Source organism: Gallus gallus, chromosome 4 (genome assembly GCF_016699485.2).
Source record: "Gallus gallus isolate bGalGal1 chromosome 4, bGalGal1.mat.broiler.GRCg7b, whole genome shotgun sequence".
Taxonomy (NCBI): domain Eukaryota; kingdom Metazoa; phylum Chordata; class Aves; order Galliformes; family Phasianidae; genus Gallus; species Gallus gallus.
Window position 1 is genome coordinate 40027291 of NC_052535.1, and position 19350 is coordinate 40046640.

Here is a 19350-nt window from a genome sequence, read left to right on the forward strand (position 1 = left end):
CATTCTAGTGCTTTGCCAGGGATCCCCCCCAAAACAAACAAAAAACCCACAAAAAACACCACAAACATATATATGCAATTATAATGCATAGCTAACACAACATTCTTATTTTAAACTTCTACCAGAAATGCCTTAAGAAAAATAGAAAACAAAACATGACAAAGCCAACAAAAATAATGTAACATCTTTTCTCATGTTGAAAACTGGTTGATTTTGTTTCCTTTCATACGTGAAGACTGCATCTGCATTCACGTCTACTGTAAAACCCAATCAAAGTTGCTACTACAACCTATAACATTCAAGCACTTTATGAAGAGATTCTAACACAAAGAGAGCTCAGTCTCCCACTTCAGCAGAACAGAGCACGCCTGGAACTTCACTGATTTCAAGGGTACATTAACTGGTGCTGAATTTGGTAAGTATTTTCCCATTTCTAGTTTAGCGTTTCCCCCCTCTATTTTTATTTTTCTACTCGTGTTTACAATTAACTTCTTGCAGACACAAACATACTCATCAAGAATCAACAACTCCAAAATCTTCTATCTAGAAGATGCAAAATTGAAAATAATTAGGTCAGCTAGCCTTCAACTTCCACGTTGGATCTGAATTAGATGAGAAAAGCACATCTACTTCTTTGCAAGACCCATAGCGCAACACAGAACAGTTTGTCTTAAATTACTTGGGTCATTTCCGCACCGTCTTTGCCAAAAACATATATTACAACAGAAGTAAATATACTGTAGGATGAATGTCCATATCATGCAAACAAGCGTACCTAAGAAGGCAGACATGCATCTGTGATACAGACTGTGCTGTAATCTTTGTCTTGGAATACATTCTAAAGATTTCCTTTGTATTAAATCAGCAGCAGCTATTTCTGTTACAGACTTAAAATGAAACTGTACTGATACGGCGGGTCCTCCACAGCAAAGACTGAGATAAGTGGTGTGGGGAACTCAGAGGTTGCTATTTGTAAATATTTAGTAATTTTATTAGCGTCTGATCTGCATAAGGCTAGAAATATTTCTTTGCAATGCTCCAGCTGCAAACTGCCATATACTGTCTACAAGCACATTTAAAGTAACAGACTCATGTAATTTGCTCAATATACAAACTTAAAGAAACTAATGAACACAATTAGCACGGAAGACTTAAAGAACTATAATTTATAGTGAAATCATTATCCTGGCAACATACACACATGCATAAACCTCTTGAGGACTGGGTTTACTGTTTCACAGGTTTCCTACTTTTTCCCCCTCCCCAAACATTTGCTTTTTTTTTCCCCCCGTTTTTTTTCTTTTTTTCTAATTAAAAAAAAAAAAAAAAAAAAGGATTTTCCTCCTCCCAGAAAGCCAAGAAATTAGTTTTTCCTAAGCTTTAAATATTTATGCCTCACACTCATCAGGAGCATGGGGCCATATACCATTGGTTAAGAATGAAATGGTGGTGAAGCTGAGACCAGAAGGTGCACAGAGAGAGGAACATGCGTGTATTCCAGCAGATATCAAAACAAGTACTGTCCCTGCTGGTTTTAAAAGAGAGAAAAAGAATAAACCAATCTTTCATTACCAGCATAGGTAAGGTGCAGTAGAGGCACACCTTGCTGTCCGAGACTCACCTCGTAAGTTTTGATTCCAAGGGAAGCTAATTATTCTCCAAAGCAACACAGCGGCCGCTCATTGTTAGGCTGCAGTGCCGCACGGAGACGCTCCATGCGTGCGGCCAGCCCAGGCTGCACACGAAGACCAATGCAGCAGATGGAGGAGCTCCATTTGAGGTAGGTGCACTTCTCCTGGTTTCCAGGAAAGCACATCACTCGGCTCTAACGACTCCGTGGAGCTTCATTCAGGCCGCAGCCTGACCCTGCGCCCAAACTGCTGGAGGCCATAACACTTGTTTTGAAACAAATCACTCCTCAAGATGGAGCAGGCTTGCTATCAATCACTAACAAGTTAATTCTACATAATAAGGCAGGTTTGGATGCAGACTGATACATTGTGAAATGCTCTATCTGAAATTGATTAGAACAGCACTCAAAATGAATGCAGCCCTCCAAACCACTTCTTTGCTCAGAAACATTAATCTCAATTATAAGGAGAGCTTCATAATGGTAATGCTTGGTATGAAAAAAGTATCAAATAAATCAGGTTTTATAAGACACAGCAATTAATCAGCTTTAGAACGAAGAAAAGGAAAGGTTGTTAAAGCGCACATTTACACAACAGTACTCTTCAAAGCCTCTGCAACCTCCAAAAATGAAACGATTTTGTGTTTGGTTGGCTTTCTGAATTGCTGAACTGGCTGGCTCAGAGCTCACCCCACCGCACACTACAACTCTTCACAGATCGTACTGCGCTACCATTAAGTGAACGCACTCGATTCCAAGACACCTTTCAGCAGATGAGCAGGAATTGCACGCAAACGTCCTGAAAGAACTTACGTACTTCAATCCAGGAGGAAACACTCATTAAGTCAAAGTGAAGCTTCTCACTGGAACACTCTAAAATTATCCCTGATAATTTTTTGTACAGTATCAACTGTACCAACGTGCGGGAGTGTTTTCATGATTTAAGATGCACGTTATTGCCACAGCTGCTAAAATAGAGCCTCTATCAAAGAGTTTGCATGCGTTCACTCAATAGAGTCAATTATAAAGCTGTTCTTAAAAATAAGTAACACCAAGAATAACATGACGTAGATTAATCAGATTAATAATCTCTAGTGTGTAGCGCCGCAGTTCAAACCTGCCTCTGTAAGCCTTGTAGAAACACAACACAATTATGCAAGATTCTGCAAAAATACGTTAAGAATTCTGTTTAGGCATTTAGTGTACCCTCCTGCACGTCGCCATGCATTCAGTTCTGGAACAGAAATGCAAGGATCGATGCGTAGTACACCCACCATCACTCTAAAACACAGAATGCTCCCGACCTGAAGCCCCATACAGCTCTCTGGAGCTCCCTTTTAAGGCCCCACAAGCAGCACCTGCTCCTCCAAGGTGCTGCTGGGCCTAACCCCAAACAGAGGGGAGCTGGCGGCAGTGCCCGCAGCCACCCCTGGGGCTCAGCACGAGCCTCTCTGAGTGCAGCTGGGGCTGGAGGTGCTTGGGATCTCAGCCCTCGCCCTGGCAGACCGCAGGGGCTGCAACAAACAGATTCCCATTGGTTATTATTGCATTTCCTCATATTTTATCAGGGTCGTATCAAAAACGAAGGTTTAATTTGTGGATTGATTTGCAACTTTAAATCCAGTTTCTATTACTAAATCCTTTTTCCATTTGAACAGAGAATAATTACTGCTGGCTCAAAGAGATTTGACTGAAGTACCAGTCTTAACTTGCTAACTGGATTAGAGATGTTATTCTGGATTTTTTTTTCCTCCCCAATAAATATGAAAAGAACCTTCTTAGCACGGTCAAGTATTTCTTCTACCAAACAGTGCCTTTCAGGTCAGCGTTCGCTCACGTACTCATTTGATTCTACTTTTTAATCACAGGTATACACCCAGTACTTCAGTACTGATGCTTTTTCCTCCTCCCCTGATCTGCCACACCACTGAAAATATCCCAGCAATCCCCATAACACCTAAGGTAGGAATTGTAATATAAGGGGTGGGTAAAAAAGAATCTTTTCCTGAAATTTAAGTAATATATTTACTATATATGTTCATACCTACGTAGGTCCATTTCTTGCTAACTATTCTTACATTAGAATGAATTACGCTTTATGAAAATCTTTCCTTATATGCAATATGAAGCCAATCTCCTGGATATGGAGATACCAATAATTCTGAATAATGCTTATATTATTTCAGAAGGAAAGGGCATCTGAGAAATTTCATCATTTCATCATTAAGTGGTTTACAGTTAACTCTTCTGTGCCATAACTGAGCATGGGAGCCCAATACTTCAGTGCGCTCTTTGCTAGGCTAAGTTTTAGGACAGAGAAATATCCCTTTAACTCCTCAACACAATGATGCAGAATACTTTGTAGGAGGAGGCGTACATGCAATGGAACAGGTAGCAGCCACATCGAATCGCACGGGCATCCACCCAGGAAGGCTGGCTGGGGAGGGCACGGCACATTGAGGAAGTATAAAAATAGAGCTGCTAAAGTTACCTTATTTAAAAAAATAAAACAAAAAAACAACAAACAAAACAAACAACTATTTTTAACCTGAAAATTTAGATGAGCCCAGAACGATGCATCTTACAGAAATAGCTCCTGTTAAAACTTTTAACAGCGTGCGGGCACATTAAAGCGTCTGTGTGCGTGTTTTATCTCGCTACATTACTTTGCTTTAAAGCAACTTCGCAACATAAAACTTTTAAGCCCCACCAACAACGACGCCGCTCCGCACGTCCAAGTCAGGGGGAAACGACCAAACGGAGAAGCCCGGAACAGCCGGAGCCTCCCGAAGAGGCTTCACCCGCCCCGGCCACCCGCGTTCCCTGCGCACGGCGACTCGCCTCTCCCCGCGACGTCTGAATGCGCAACGCCCCGCAGGAGCGGCCACGGCCCGTGGTGCCCGTGGAGGAGCACGGAGCCGGGCAGCCCCTCACACCCCTGCCCGGCTCGCGGGAACTAAGTTACCCGCCCGCCGCAAACTTCCCCGTGCGAGCCTCCCACCTCTCCCCTCGCCCCACTCTCGCCAGCCAGAAGCGCCGCCGCTTTCAGCCGCCCCCGGGAGCTCCGGAGCCTGCCCGGAGAGCCGCGCAGCCCTCTCCCCGCGATCGGCGGGCCTGGGCCGGGCGTCCCCGCCGCCCTCGGGGAGCCCCTCGCCCCGCACCCGCCGCCCACGCACCGCGCTGCCCCCCGTACCTGCGGCCGCTCCGCCGCGCGTCCTTCACCGCGGCGGCGAACGGGTGCGGGAGCCGCCGTCGTCCGCGCACGTCGCGAGCCCGGGGCGGCGGGCGCGAGAGCGACCCCGGAGCGGAGCGCGGCTCTCCCCGCGTGCGCGCCGCGAGCTCGGCCGCCTCCGCGCCCGGGCAGCGGCAGCGGCGCGGGGAACAGCGGCGCTCGCCAGCACTTTGTCAGGCCGGGCGGGCGGGAGCGGAGGGAGGCAGGCGGGGGGAGGGCCGGGGGCCGGCCGGGGGGAGGGCCGCGAGTCGCCGCCCGCGCCCCCGCCGCGGGGGCCTGCGCGCCCCGCGGAGCTCCTGCGCCCGCCTCCTCCCGCCGGAGCCGGGCCGCGGGAGGGCAGGGCGAGGGGCCGCGGCGCCGCGCCGGGCGGGGAGGGCCGGGGGCGGAGCCGCGCCCGCACCCACTCGCGGCGTGGCGGGCTTTGGGGGGGGGGGACGGGCGGTCCCACGCCGGCCGCGATCGAAGCCCGGGGCCGCCCGCCTGCCGCTGACGAGCGGCTCCTCGCGCCCCCCCGGCCCGGCGAGGGCGGCTCGCGGGCCGCCGATTGCAGGCGCTGATGAACTTGCACGGTTCCATCGCGCCTTCCCTCCCGGCAGCCGATGCAGTCGGCGCGCGCCCGCCTCGTCTCCCCATCCGCACGCGTGGGAGCACGGCCCGGGGAAGCGAGCCGCGGCCCCCGCCCCGACGACGCCCGGCCCAGGAGGGGCCCGGAGTCGCCGCCGCTCGCGTTTCCCCCGCTCGGCTGCCCCCGGCCCGGAGCGGCCCCGTAACTTTTCACACGCCGGGAGCTCGCATCTGCCCACCTCCCCGAGGCCGGTGCCCCGTTCCCGTTTCTCTCCCTTCCCCGTCACGCTCCGCGGGTCCCGCACGGCCGAGCGCTCCGAGTCCCGAACTCAGCCGGGGCCGCGGAGTCCCAAAGGCTCTCGGGGAACCCCCGCCGCTCCCTGAACCCGTGCCCGGGAACGCCCTCGCCCTTGGACGGCCCCGGCACTCCGGCTCCTGGGGATGGCCACCGGTGCCTCAGCGACAGCAAACATTAAAGAAATCGCTCAGGTTGCAAAGCCCCGTTCTGCATCGAGCGCGATCGCAAATGTACCCGACGCCTCTAAGTGTAATTCATAAGGTTGAGCGCACGGGAAACGCTACGGGTGTTTTCTAACGGAAAAGCGGTGCTACCAGCGAGTTACTGTTTCGAGTCACCCAGAAGCAGCGCTCTGGGAAAGGCTTCTCCTAAGGACCCCGACGCCGACGGGGCAGCAGTGCCTCCCCGCCCCGCGCAGGTGGGCTCCGGGGCCGCTCCCACCTCCGCCTCAAACACCGCGCACGGCGGAGGGTCTCCCGGGGTGTAGCTGTGAAGGGCGCGGAACTCTTCGGTGCCAAACACGGCGGGGAAAGGCGGCACGCCGCAGCCCCGTGCTGAGCCACGCGCTGCAACTGTACTCGCAGAGCGTACAAAGTTGCATTTCTGCTGAACTGAAGCGCACCTGGGAGAGCTACGGCTACAAGTGCGGTTTTGCTTCTTTTTCGGCCTTCTAACAAAAAATAAAAATAAAATAAAATTAAAAAAAAACCTGAAAGTTAAGTTTTGCAGACGCAAACACGGAGGTGCGTTTTGCACTCGTTTTGCCACTCGCATGACCCAGCTCGATCCGCTCCTCCGGGATCGAACAGAACTTCTCACCGCCCTGAATACAGACGCTTCAGACGGGTCACACCTCGCTCGTGCGAAGCCCCCCGCATAACCATGGAATGGCAAACACTAATCCACACCCACCCGGTCCGGGCGGTGCGTGGCCGTGCAGAGCGGTGCGGGCGGTCCCACCCTACGCCACCCATCCCATCCCAAAGCACCGCGCTGCCCTTTCTCACACCTCTGGGCTGCCAATGCGCTTTGTGTCGGGTAGGAAAACGCGAAAAGGACACGTGCACGCCCTGGCGACCTGGGTTTTGTGTTTCTCCGTGACTCCCAGGAAGCCTTTGAGGACAGTCGGTGCGAGCGAAGGAGAGCGAAGGTGCTGCTCCCGCACTCACCTACCGGGAACACCAAAACAGGGCCGATTCGGGACGTCTGCGCTCCTTCCAAACTTCTGAAAGTGTTCTGAACGCGTCGTCTCCCCGCGCTCCCGAGGAGTGCCCGCACGGTGCCCGCCGTGCTGCGCGCTTGGGGTCACGTTCGCCCGTCTGAAAACGGCGCGTCCCAAAGCCGCCCCGTTGCCAAACGTCCTTTATCCACAACGAATAAAGGGAGAAACTGCCCCCAGCCCCGTTGCCGCCTCTCGGCGTGCCAACACCGAGCTCCCCGCAGCCCGCACCGGGCCGCCCCCGTTCCCTATCCCTCTCGGCCGAGCCCTGCGCGCTACCCCCGCGCAGCGCAGTGGTGCGGAAGGAGGGTGCCAGGCCGTCCGCCCTGCCCTGAGCCCTGCCCCGAATTCCCCCCCGTCACGCAGGGGAAGCTTCGGGCGCTGACACCTGCCCGGTTTCCCAGCAGCGTGCCGGGCTGCCGGAAGCAGAGCGAGAAAGGCGCTGGCTGGAGCACTGGATTGTGGTAAAATCGTAGAACAAACACTCGAATCTGATCACTGACGAAGCCATAAAATTAAATAGCTGTCTGCAGAGGGAAATATGTCTTAATTACCTTAATTAAAGCAAGATAGGGCCTTACACACATTCATTTTGAAGCCACTAAATGTACTGATTATCATACAAATCAACCTTTAAATGGGGGTCAGGCTTTTCCACTACATTAGTTTGTGTTCCACTGCATAAAACAAAGCTATCTGCGAGGCTGACCCTTGGTGAAAACGCCGCACTTGAGCCGCACCGACTGCTGACCCTCTTCACTGGGCTCCTACAAAAGAACCTGAAGGAGTCTGCATGTGATGTGGAGTACCGAAATGGCTTTCCTATGTGCTTAGGACTGCATTAGGATCTACGGGCTGAGCTAAACTCACGGCCTTAAAACCCAGCACGTCATTTCAATCACCCTGTGCTCATGAGCAGCAGCCAGCACGAGAAGCCATTATTGCCATCACCATGAGTCAGTACCCGAGGCTGAGAAGATGTGAGGTTGCCCATACAGCACTCCCCCCCCAGCACACTCTGGGGTGCCCACCCATACGCCCCAGGGACGGGAGGAGCACAGGCACCGACAGGGACTCAGCAGGCACGACACAGACCTTATGTGTGCGTGCAGAGGTTTCCATAATAGAGAGTCACATTTACTCAGAATGTATGATTTCTGTAAGAAGAAAGGCCTTGTTTCAAAGAAACTTCATAATTAATTCCCCCCCCCCCTCCCCCCCTTTTCTATCTTTTTGGCTGAAAGAAAGATGAAAAAAAAAAATCATTGTAACAAATTCCACCAATTAGCTGCTCAAATAAAGGAAATCCACAGAAAAGGATTACTTAAAGGGGGGAAAAAAAGGACAAACACATAGAATGAGGAACACACACACTAAGTGCGCTTTTGCGTTGTCTGTTTCTTTTCTTTTCCCCTCTCCCTGCCATGAACTCCTCCAAGCAGAAGACACCACTAATAAATGCAGCCCGGGAAATGCACGTCTAACTCCAAGCTCTCACGAGGGACAGTGATCTGCTGTTTTGGTTTGGTAACTTGGGTGTTACCTGCTCTGTCTTGATGCATCTAAACTGAGACTTCATTAAAATATTATTATTGCTTTTAAAAATTCCTTAGACTGTTGCAAGTAAAATACGCCGTATTCAAGATGAGTGCTTTCATTCCTGGAAGATAAGAGTTCAGGCAGTATAGTGGTAACAATCTGTGTTTGTTCCTGTCTGCTCAGGAGAACTGTTTCTAATTGATCTGGCATGGAATTTAGTTGGAAATGTGTATGTTGCAACCTAAGCACAGTCCCTGTATGCTTTGTAAAGTGATCACCATATGGGCCTTATTTGAAACATTTGAAGGTTTTAGCCATTAATCTTGGATAAATGGAGCTGTAAATTCAACTCTTGGAGCTGAAAAAATATATATATATAAGTGTGTGTGTGTGTGTATTCATATATGCATCTGTATAGAGATGCGTCCAGACATATGTATATACACATATATGCACAAATGTCTATGTCTACAGATGCAAACGCACACTGACCATTGCTATGTATCACGAACACCTGCAAATTATTAACGCACTACTCCCAATTAATGAAGGTAGCAGTTATATTTTTGGATAATCATTAGAACAAAACTAAACGTGGATCTAAAGAAGTTGCTTGTTTCTCAGAGACCTTTCCAATAGTTGCCACTTTTATACTTGAGGACATTTTTATATTTCTTAGAGGAGAGAACACGCTCAGGTCTATTTTCACATAGCAGACTATTTTTTCTCCCCTTTCCTGATGTCACAGAGATGTTTTTTAAGAAAGCCCTGATAAACTAATGGCAAAGCTGCCTGAAAACTTTTGGGAGATAACGGCCAACTGGATTCTTCCAATCGCAGGGCCAACGATCAATTTTTAACCCTCCAAACCCTGGCTGGTGATGTCTCGCACAGAGCGCAAAAGGAACGGCTCGGCTTTCTGGCAGGTAACAGCGCTAAGTTATGAATGCTGATGGCCTTCTTGTACAGCCTTAAATTACACCGCAAAGATACAGTTTCTTTAATTAAAAAAGCTGCACCGAACTAATCCCTCTAGCTGAAAAAAGAAAAGTTTTAAGCAATCTCTTTCTGCTCTGGGAGAGAAAAGCAGACAATACCATAACAGATCAGAAACATAAGCTATAGTGTGCAGCCAGGAGCACAGCAGGGAACTGAATACTGCTCCGACTGTGTCATTTTTTAATCCCCCATCCCAGTTTTCCCCGTCTGACCTCATGCTGAGATGAAGTTATCACAGAAGACAGCTTTACTCTCACCAATGAATCCAACCCTGGATCTGTATTATCCTCAGCAGATCAAAACACCGCTTTCATCAAATAGCATTATCTGCATAAAAGGCATGCAATTGCCCGATAATTTCACCCAAACTACGCTATTCATTTAAAGGACAAGAAGAGAAATGTAATTCATTCCTTTTTTCCCCCTGGAAAAGCTAACTTATACTTCACTCATGGGAACTTTTCTTTTTTTAACACAAGATCTCAAGAAGAGGTCCATTAAAAGTTTCCCCCTGGTTTACAATTAATTGTTAGAGTACCCCTGTGCAGCTTGAGTGACATAAGTGTAGTTATGCAGAAAACTGGCAGTGAGAATGCACAAAGCTTGCTGTAGCCATGATACTGATTCCATTAGCCATGGTTCCGCCAACCCCAATAATCAAATCATATATGGCATAATTGTAGAAGCCTAAGAATAAATAGTGGCTGAGAATATTTACAGGGAAATTGGGTGATACGGTCTTTCCCGCAAATAGAAAATTTCAGTCTAATCATTTTGCCTTAGCAGAGAAAAGCTGCACCACAAGATCCCAAAATATCTTCCTTAATGTATGTGTTGTTAATAACAAATATGCATTTATATTAAAAACTCATGCCGGTGCCTTGTCTTACAGAAACGAAAGCAGGCGATGCGGTGGCTCATTGGCTTTACTGATACATACAGCAAACAGTAAAGTCAGGACGGAGGTGAGCAGACTGTCCTAAATGATTGCCATTGCAGAAGCTATGGTATTTTGAGTAAAGCATATACTCTACAAAAATAAATAAACAAACAAACAAACAAACAAATAAATAAATAGTACTCATAAGAGCTCATGCATATCCCATGCTCCTTCTACAGGAAAATCATAAATAACCTTTCAAAATTTGCTTTGCTTCTATCAGCATGAGAGTAAACAATACTTTGTGTCGTGGTCACGTAGGTGCGTGGTAAGTGGCGTTCCTGGTTTCTGGGGCAGCGTGGCAGGCAGAGCCAGCAGCAAGAGCTGGTTTCTATCTGACAGAAAGAGCTCTCCTTCTGACAGTTACAAGGGCCTTGGCATGCTATGGGACTGCAAATGCTAAACTAAGTACTTGTCCTGCCCTAAATATTGCCGACTCCATACAATACTCTGCCAGTTGCTTTCTTTAGGACCACGGGATAGGTAGTGTTCTCTGTTCAGAGGACAGAGCTTTATTTCCAGCATGTCTTTGATACTTTTTAAAACAGCAGCTCTTTGAAGTGGCTCAGAGGTTTGCAATCACAGAAGTTGTCTCAGAAGAGCTGGATTAATAAGCTAACAAAGGTGTGTGCTACATTCACCATGGGGCTACAGCCTCTGTGTACACACACACATACTACAGAACTTCATGTCAGTTTAACTCACAACATTCTTGGATCTTTCCAGCCTCAAGATGGAGTGCTTGTTTCCACCAGTTTCACAAAAGCTTTGGATATTCCAATGCTTCTTTATGAAACTGAAGTGAATAAACATACATATATTCACCTTTCTTGTCAAGTGATATTTTAGTTTTTTATGGAAACATTTCCCTGACATACCTGGTGGAGAAGCCTGAGGAAGGAGCAGTGTATTTGGAAGCTTGATTCCTATTTCCAATGACAGCAGATAATCAAAGAATATAACTGCTTTTTACAATCCCTTCTTCTTTTCTATTCTCAGAAGATCTCATTTAGAGTAAGACAGCTATGGCACTGTGCAGTCTTATTAAGGAACAACATACGCAAGTCCAATTGGTTTTGGACCTGTGTTTTTACATATTATTTCCTATATGAACCCTATTTGTAGGGTTACCATGGGTTTCCATGGCAATGGAATGCAACTTCTTAGTGAAAGATTTTTTTTTTTTTTTTAATTTTGTTTGTTGAAACTGGAGGCTGATAGGCATTCAAACCAAGGTTCTTGCGTGAAAGAAACAGCATGAGTTGAAAATGCTAATTTCCCATATTGGTACGGTACTAAGCTGTGTACATTAGTATAATCATATGTGAAGCCCCACATGCTGTTAATGACTTAGGGGTCCTCTTTCCTTTTTTGAAAAGCAGATCAATCTGATGATGGAGGAATCTGGGAAGAAGAAAGATGCTACTGTAGAAGAGAGCTGTATGTTTTCCCTTCCTCCAGACTTCAGGGGCACTCCTTGCGGAGCTGAACAACCTGGGAACAATTAGACCAGAGGCCAAAGCAACAAGGGAAGCAATCACACAGAATGAATACAACCGTCCAGCTTTTGTCAGCTGAAACAATAGTGATGGAGTATCTCTTTGCTGCTTTTCTGAAAGTTCAAGATAATCTTCACTAGCAGAGAGAGAAATGTAGAACAGAGGAACTGTGAAGATGTTTTCTGTGAAAATATGAGTTTTCTGTAGAAGTAATGTTTACATGGACTAAACATGGGCAATGACACAGATAAAGAGTATGTCAGCTCTACAGTCAGTTTATCAGATGTGAAGATGAAAGAAAGCACAGTAACTAGCCACTTACTAGGTAGAGACCCCCTTTCAATCCATCAGGTACAAGACCAGCTCTACTATGACAACTATAATCAAGAGTTCTCCTAATGTACCACATCACCTTTTGGAAAGTTACAAGAAATACAATGCAGAAAGCTATTTTTTCTCTAGAGAGATTTCCATTTAGGGAAAACAAGGAAGGGACACAGAAAACAAGCACTCATATACACGAATGGAGCAATCAGAAATGTTATCACAGAAGCTAATATTGATGCTCTTACATCAACTTCACTTTCAAACTTCTTTAAAAAAAATAAACACCCACAAAACATAACATATGTGATACGCAAGGTATACAAGTTATTCTCCTTCTCTATTAATTTTCAGTGCTTATCTTTTCAAATGCGCTTATTTTTCTGGCTTGAGAAAAGATCATAACATGTTAAAATTTGTTGGTTTTGTTTTAATTATAAGCTGTAACAAAATAAATTGAATTTATAGGTTTCTTAAATCACAAGAAGCTGTATATGGAAAACTCCAAATGTCTTCAGCGATAATTACACACAAAAAGAATTGTGTAACTAATTTCACCCTCAGATGGAAGTTCTGAACGTAATTTTTTTTCAGGAACTTACAGTGACCTAAATTTGGAGTCTATTATATTCACCTTTTCTTTGCAACAATGTGTCTTAGCATGTGCGTGCAAAAATGTAGCAGCTTGAGTGGAACCCTGTACTTTTCACACATCTTACCTCAGCACTGGACAGCCTCCAGCAGTGGAGAGAGACAAATTTGGCACCGACATCAATTTGGACTGCTGTAGTCCTTTTTATCATATGCATTCAGCCTTCTGTTTTTGTTTTCAATCAGCTATACATTGAATACTGTGTGTATTAGATAAGGTGATATTAAAACACCCATAGCTTCTGGATACACAAGTTTTTTGTTCTCCCTCCCCCCAGGAATTAAAATACAGAGAACTGAAAGAGAACATAGGATAAAAAACAGAATAAAATCACTTTCACTTTCATTATCTTCACTTTTTAAATTCTCAGCTGCATCAGTGCCACATTCGTGTTGCTGATTTCATGGCAGCGTAATTGCACACAGCATGTTTGATTCTTCATTACCTCTCCTGAATTATGTTTGATCAAAACTAGATCTGAAATAGTGTATTCATCAAAACTTACAATACGATATGAATAATAGTGAGATTTTTTAAAAGCTAAAATTATCATCAGACCACTGATTTCATAGCAAAACACTGAATCCAGACAAAAGGTTCTGATCTTAGGAAACTTAAACCCCAGTTCAGCATTAATATCAACTCTAACGTTTGCTGACTCAAAGAAAAGCTGACCCATTATTTTGGGGACGGGACTTAGAACAAGGTGAAACAGAAAAGGAACTACTTCTGAACAGCTTCATTTTACAGTATAGATCTTTTTGGAAGCTTTCTGAAACACAGAGCTACAATTCCTCTTTCTGAAACACTTAGCAGAAGAAAACTAGTGAAAATCTCTGTATATTCACACTTTGAAAATACAGCTTTTGTGTTTATTCACTAATCATAAAGAAATGGAAAATCATAAAGCAGCAGCAGCAGCAGAGATCTGCTGCTCACATGTGGCAAAATTAGAGTTCCGTGTGCATTTATATTTTTCCATTATAGAATAAATAGTTCTCAAAATAATCATGGAACAATAACCTTGCTACGTCTGTCAAAAGGAATTCTACCATGGAAAGTAAAATATACATAAGTATATCTTGATTTAGTTGTATGTGGCTTAAAACTTTTCAGAGCACTCTGCAAAGGTTTGGTTTTCACAGGCTGCCACTTTGGCCACTGCAGGCAGCAGGGCGATGCCGTGTGCTTCTGGCAGCCTCTCTCCACTCTGTTGTGGAACTTCAACTCCTTGCCTTCGTTTTCAGGATTCTCCCATTGCCCTTTCCCATCCTGCCAGTCATCTCTTCCTTACTGTCAGAAGCTCAACACCCATGTCAGGCTCACATATGATGCCAACCACTCTTGCCAATTCTTAAGTTTTGAAATGCATCTCTGAGCTTTTTTTTCCATGATTTCTCTGACACTTGGAAGAAATCCTTGGTAGAAAAAAAAATCACTGAACTATCTCACTTGTTTCCTAGCTGCTTCTTGGAGGTGTTCTTTCCTGTGATCTCAGACAGCATTTGTGATTGTGCTGAGGTCACTTCTATTGCGCTGACCGCTTCAGTGTGCCACCATTAGCTGCACTGCTGTGGTGTTTCTGTTTTATGCTTAGACAGTAAGTTCTCTGGAAACAGGAAAGGTCTTTTCCATTTAGGCTACGTCTAATGCAGGGAGTCTGAAAGCTCTTGCAGTCTGAGTGCTCGTAGAAGGCACGGCAATACAAATAAGTAACAACATTGGCAATAATCAAATTCACACACCACTTCCTTTTGTAATTAGATAATAGCTTCCATGTCTATGCTGATAGTATTTCTCATTTTTCTATGTTTTCTGTAAGTACTACTTTGCATGTGTTAATCCTCTTGTAAAAATCAGATTATTTTAATGCATATACTTATTGTTACATATTAAAATGAAAAGTGATAGCAAAAAGCAATGAAGTTGCTACATCAAACCATCAAAAATTAGTGAATGTCACCAATAATCAAGGCTGCCATGTAGCTGTGATTCAGTATCCTGCTGTTTGATGCAGGGATGCCATCTTCAGTGATCAAATACTTAGCTTTTCTAGCAAACAGCCTTATTTAAAGGGAAGGCAGTTAATCACTGTGCTTTTTTTTTTTTTTTTTTTTCCCCTCCCACAGTCTATAGAATTTGCCCTGTCTTCCTTACTGCATGCCACTAGAATGATGCATTGAATAAGGACATTATTAATTTTGTCACAGGCATTTCTGTGGTACTGGGGGAATGACTCCTCCTTATTTTACACTGTAAATAAGCCTATTGAGACTCAGAATTGAAGTTCTAAAATTCAGGGTGCCTGATCTGGAATATACAAGCATGCTGAGGACGGAGGGCACTGTACCATGAAGCACTGACAATGTTTCTAATGAATTCCTACCATAGAAGTAAAGCCAACTAGGGACATGTGGGCTTAAGGCCTTGCCCAGAATTGTATAAAAACCTCTGGGGCAGAGACAAACAAATTATTCAGTTCTTCAGGTGATGAGCAAGGTTCCCAAGCCATCTTTAGCCTGACAATTCACTGCAAGGCCACACTCATGTCTTTAACTAAAGAAGAAGAGCTTTAAAGAAAAAACACTCAGTACTGCTCTGAGTTCAGTTTTATGGGAGGCCACCCTTCAAGAGGAAGTTGTATGAGTGAAAATTTGCCTCAGATGGTTCAGTTCAATGATATATTATCACCACAGAAGTAGTACTTCACGGATATCACATATTTTGCTACTTTCTTACTTGTAGAACATAGACTTCAAATTCTAACACTGCTTCAGCTTTCCTCCTATAGTTTCCAAACAAATGATCACAAAACCCTGAAATGTATTGCATGGATAAACATGCTGTCTGCAGAATGCATTTTACCCTTTGATTCATAGATCTTTACCTACTAATATATTTGTACCATTGGTAGCTAGTTTCTCTGAGGATTACTGGGAAGGAAAATACCTCTGATCTCCTATTCTGTTTAAGATAGAAGTTTCTTCTATATGAAAAAGTTATTAAATACTGGCTTTTTTTTTTTTTTTATAGCTCATTTTGAAAGTGCAACGCCTCATTTTTGGATACGTTGGGATTGTAAATAAAATAAGTAACATCAACTTTCAGTTCTGAAATGTCCTTTTAAGGGAAGTAATGCTTGAAGGCAAAATGATACAAAAGTTAAGTGACTGGAAGTGAAACAAGACTGATCATTTTGACATGAAAGAAAGATCTGCATTACTAAACAGATTTCCCCTCCCTATCCCCCCCTCTCTTTAACCCCCTCCACGTGTCTGTTGCAGTACCGCTTGAAGCAGCCCTCTCTTTCTCTTCCTTTGTGCTGCGTGGCGGTGCAATGAGATCACTGAGCACTCCACTAGCTCCCTTCAGGTACTCCCTCTCCTTCAGTGCACACACATCTGTCCCAGATCCACCTTCCTTAGACTCAGCTTTTTCACAGCTTGGCCGCCTTCACATTTTTCTCAATGCCCTTGCACATACAATATATTTCTTTCAGTTTTGCACATTAATTGCCCACAGGAGATGTGTGGGCATCGACTAAGAAAAATGTGACCGTGCTGCGAACAGCAGACAGACTACAATGGGAAAAGAAAAACCTTTTTATTGTGAAGTCCATCGCTCATCATCAAGTGTCCTTTCAGAAAGCAGACAGAATGACTGGAATGAAATTCCTGCAATTTTTAAGTAGGAAATGCTTAGTTCAGATTATATTTTCAGAAGAAGGACTCATTCTTAAACTGAAATCTCAGTGAAATGAAAAGAAACTGCTCCAGGGAAAGAGCCAGATATTTTTGAACATCGTATTCAAGAATAGTTGGTTTTAATACTTCTATTTAGATTGTGTTCTCACTTAGCTGCACCAAGTGTTAAGGGCAGAACAGAAGGATAGTTGTGAGACTGCTCTGTTTGCCTGAAATCACTTCATACCTTCTCTAAAAGCCACTTGGTAACTTAGCTCAACAAACTATCACATAAATTACTGTTTCAAAGACCTGATGTAACTGATGCACTCTTACTAGTTTGACATAAGCTTCCAGGAGAACATGCTGTATACTCACATGGCTGACACTTGCAACGCTCCTCGGTCTCTTTCTACAATCAGTAAAAATTAGAAAATAAAAAGAAACATCTTCTGTATCATTGGGAAAGTGTCTGAAGGAACAGCCGGGTGAACAAAAGGAAAAATAACAACAGTGCTTACGAGGTTGTAAAACAAGAATAAACGAGTCTAACCAATTGCTCAAAACACTAGCAGCTGATTGTAGAAAATGTGAATCATTGACCTCCGTTTCTGTTCTATTATTTTTTATTCTCCTGATCCTCCCGCCTCATTTGTGCTAAACACAGGAAACAGTTTTAAGTGGCTAGATTGTTACTTTGCCATTACAGTTACAGCTGTGTGAAGGAACTGAAATGGGACGCTTTCAGTTTCATTATGGGACTTCCTTTGATTAGCCGTGGTTATCCAGGATGTCAAGCACTTGTCGTACAGCTCTATGCACAAATAAATGAAGGGATCAGAGGAAGTGCTTCTTGTCATCACTAACACACAGACTGATTGTCACACTATTTGGAAGGCCGTTAAAACTCTGCTCCCCCCCACTTACACATGAATTTCGACACTCTATGTGGTATAGCTTGTAAAAACATAATTATCAGGCTAAAAAGCAAGGATCTGAATAATACTCACTATTTGTTAGAAAGCCTGCTTCTTAGACTGATAAAAAATACCTTTAGAATTTTTAAAAAAGTCAGCTTGAGAGAAGTCAGAGAGACAGAAGAGTTAGCTGAGAATTTCAAACTTATATTACAATTAAATACCATGGCTTTACTGATTTCACTTTATCCTCGTTACCCAATTTTCTAGTAACAGCTTTTCAAAAACACTCAAGAAAACTCTATTAAAAAGTTGAGCAGTGTAAAAACTTACACTTGTTATTTACCTTGAAAAACCTCTACTGGATGTCTTTCCTACCCTTTTTTTTTTTTTTTTTTTTTCCCCCACAAAGTCAATGGAAAGGAATTAGCCACCTTTCTTTCTTGTTCTGTTGTATAGAAATGTTGCTTACAGCTGGATGCTTTTCCATCAATGCATTAATAACTTGTGCTTGTGTATTTTTAAAGTATATATTACCATTTTATAATGAAATGTTAAATATTTTACTTGCATTTTATTTTACTTTGATTTGTACTGAGTACAAGCAATTGCAGTATTTCTATTTACAAGAATATTTTATTAAAATGAATATTTAAAATCACTCCTTGCTTAAAAAAAGTATTGCTATTTTTTTACAATAATTGCCTCCTTTTAGTACTTCAACCAGCACTTGATTTGTTGACACAGGTTATCATAGATACTCTAGGACTTCTTGCTAACTTTACATTACCTTTCATTTGGTTAAGTAAGGACTGGTTCCAGACCATTCTTTGGTCAGGTAGGTTCTCAAGAGGACATCTCCTCCTGAGAAAATTCCCTGTTGCCTGTGCCACTGGTTAGCAACATCTACCTTATGGAATAAGCACTCTGATAGCATCATATCAACTACTCATGTTGCTTTCTTTTCTCCAGAACATCCTGCCTCTTCTACTCTTACCTGGTCTTGACTATTCCACGTCCTTCCCAGCAACATGTCAGAAAAGAAAGCTATGGAAAAGGATGTCTCGATAAATTCTCTTGACATGTATGAATTTTCTAAACCTGCAATGAACAGTTAACTGGTTACTGGCTTACTTCAAGGCATGTTCATTTCTGGATGCTTGTTTTTACATGCTCTCATAGCTAAATATGTGTAGGTCATGTTTCCTTGGCTTCTCTCATTACCAGTGCACAGCTACAGCCACCCTTCAAGCAGGCTTTAAGCACTCGGAAGCTTAAATAGCTCTAATCCATACAAACATACATTGTGAATGCCTCCCTTCAGTATTAATAAAACTCAAGATTTACTTAGAATTTTTGCCTCTAATTATTCGTATACTTGTCATTATATGGTATTTGTTTATTCGAATTTCTCACAACTTGGGCAATGAAAGTTAATAGAAAGTGTTGCTCATACATATTCTTTCCAGTGAAACATTAAGATACCATCAATAAAATATGTGACTAAGAACAACTGCGGGTTTGGGTGCAATAAAAAAAATGGAAATATTTGTCTTGACTTTGCCTTCTATTTGCATTTTGTTTGAATTATACTCCCAATAATACTATCAACACATAGTTGGGCTAATAAACATTTATTTTTTAAAATCTTGCATAAAATTAATCTGCCTATTAAAAACTATCACATTTATTCTAAGATTTTCATGAGACAATAGGTGCTTATATTTTGTAGAACTTTGCCATTTCTTCTCATTGTCAGCATCTGCTGCCCATACTGGTATTTCCTACAGCGAAGCCCTATTAATGTGCTCTGTCGTTTCAGTTACCACATTGTACGGCTACTTAATCATGTTC

The 19350-nt window shown here is 43.9% G+C and overlaps 1 protein-coding gene across 14 annotated transcripts in view; it reads right to left on the minus strand.

The window, feature by feature from the left end:
- Positions 1-19350, minus strand: part of TENM3 (teneurin transmembrane protein 3) — a 1287844-nt gene that overhangs the window by 400246 nt on the left and 868248 nt on the right. For 6 of the 14 annotated variants that reach the window (XM_046940110.1, XM_046940108.1, XM_046940105.1 and 3 more), the window contains exon 1: positions 5666-5751. The exons of 5 other annotated variants lie outside the window; for them this stretch is intronic. The gene's annotated coding sequence lies outside the window, so the exon portion shown is untranslated. Of the gene's footprint in view, positions 1-4823; positions 5171-5665; positions 5752-19350 lie in introns of those variants that run through there. 3 more of the 14 variants (XM_046940102.1, XM_046940094.1, NM_001198537.4) reach the window with 2 other exon arrangements.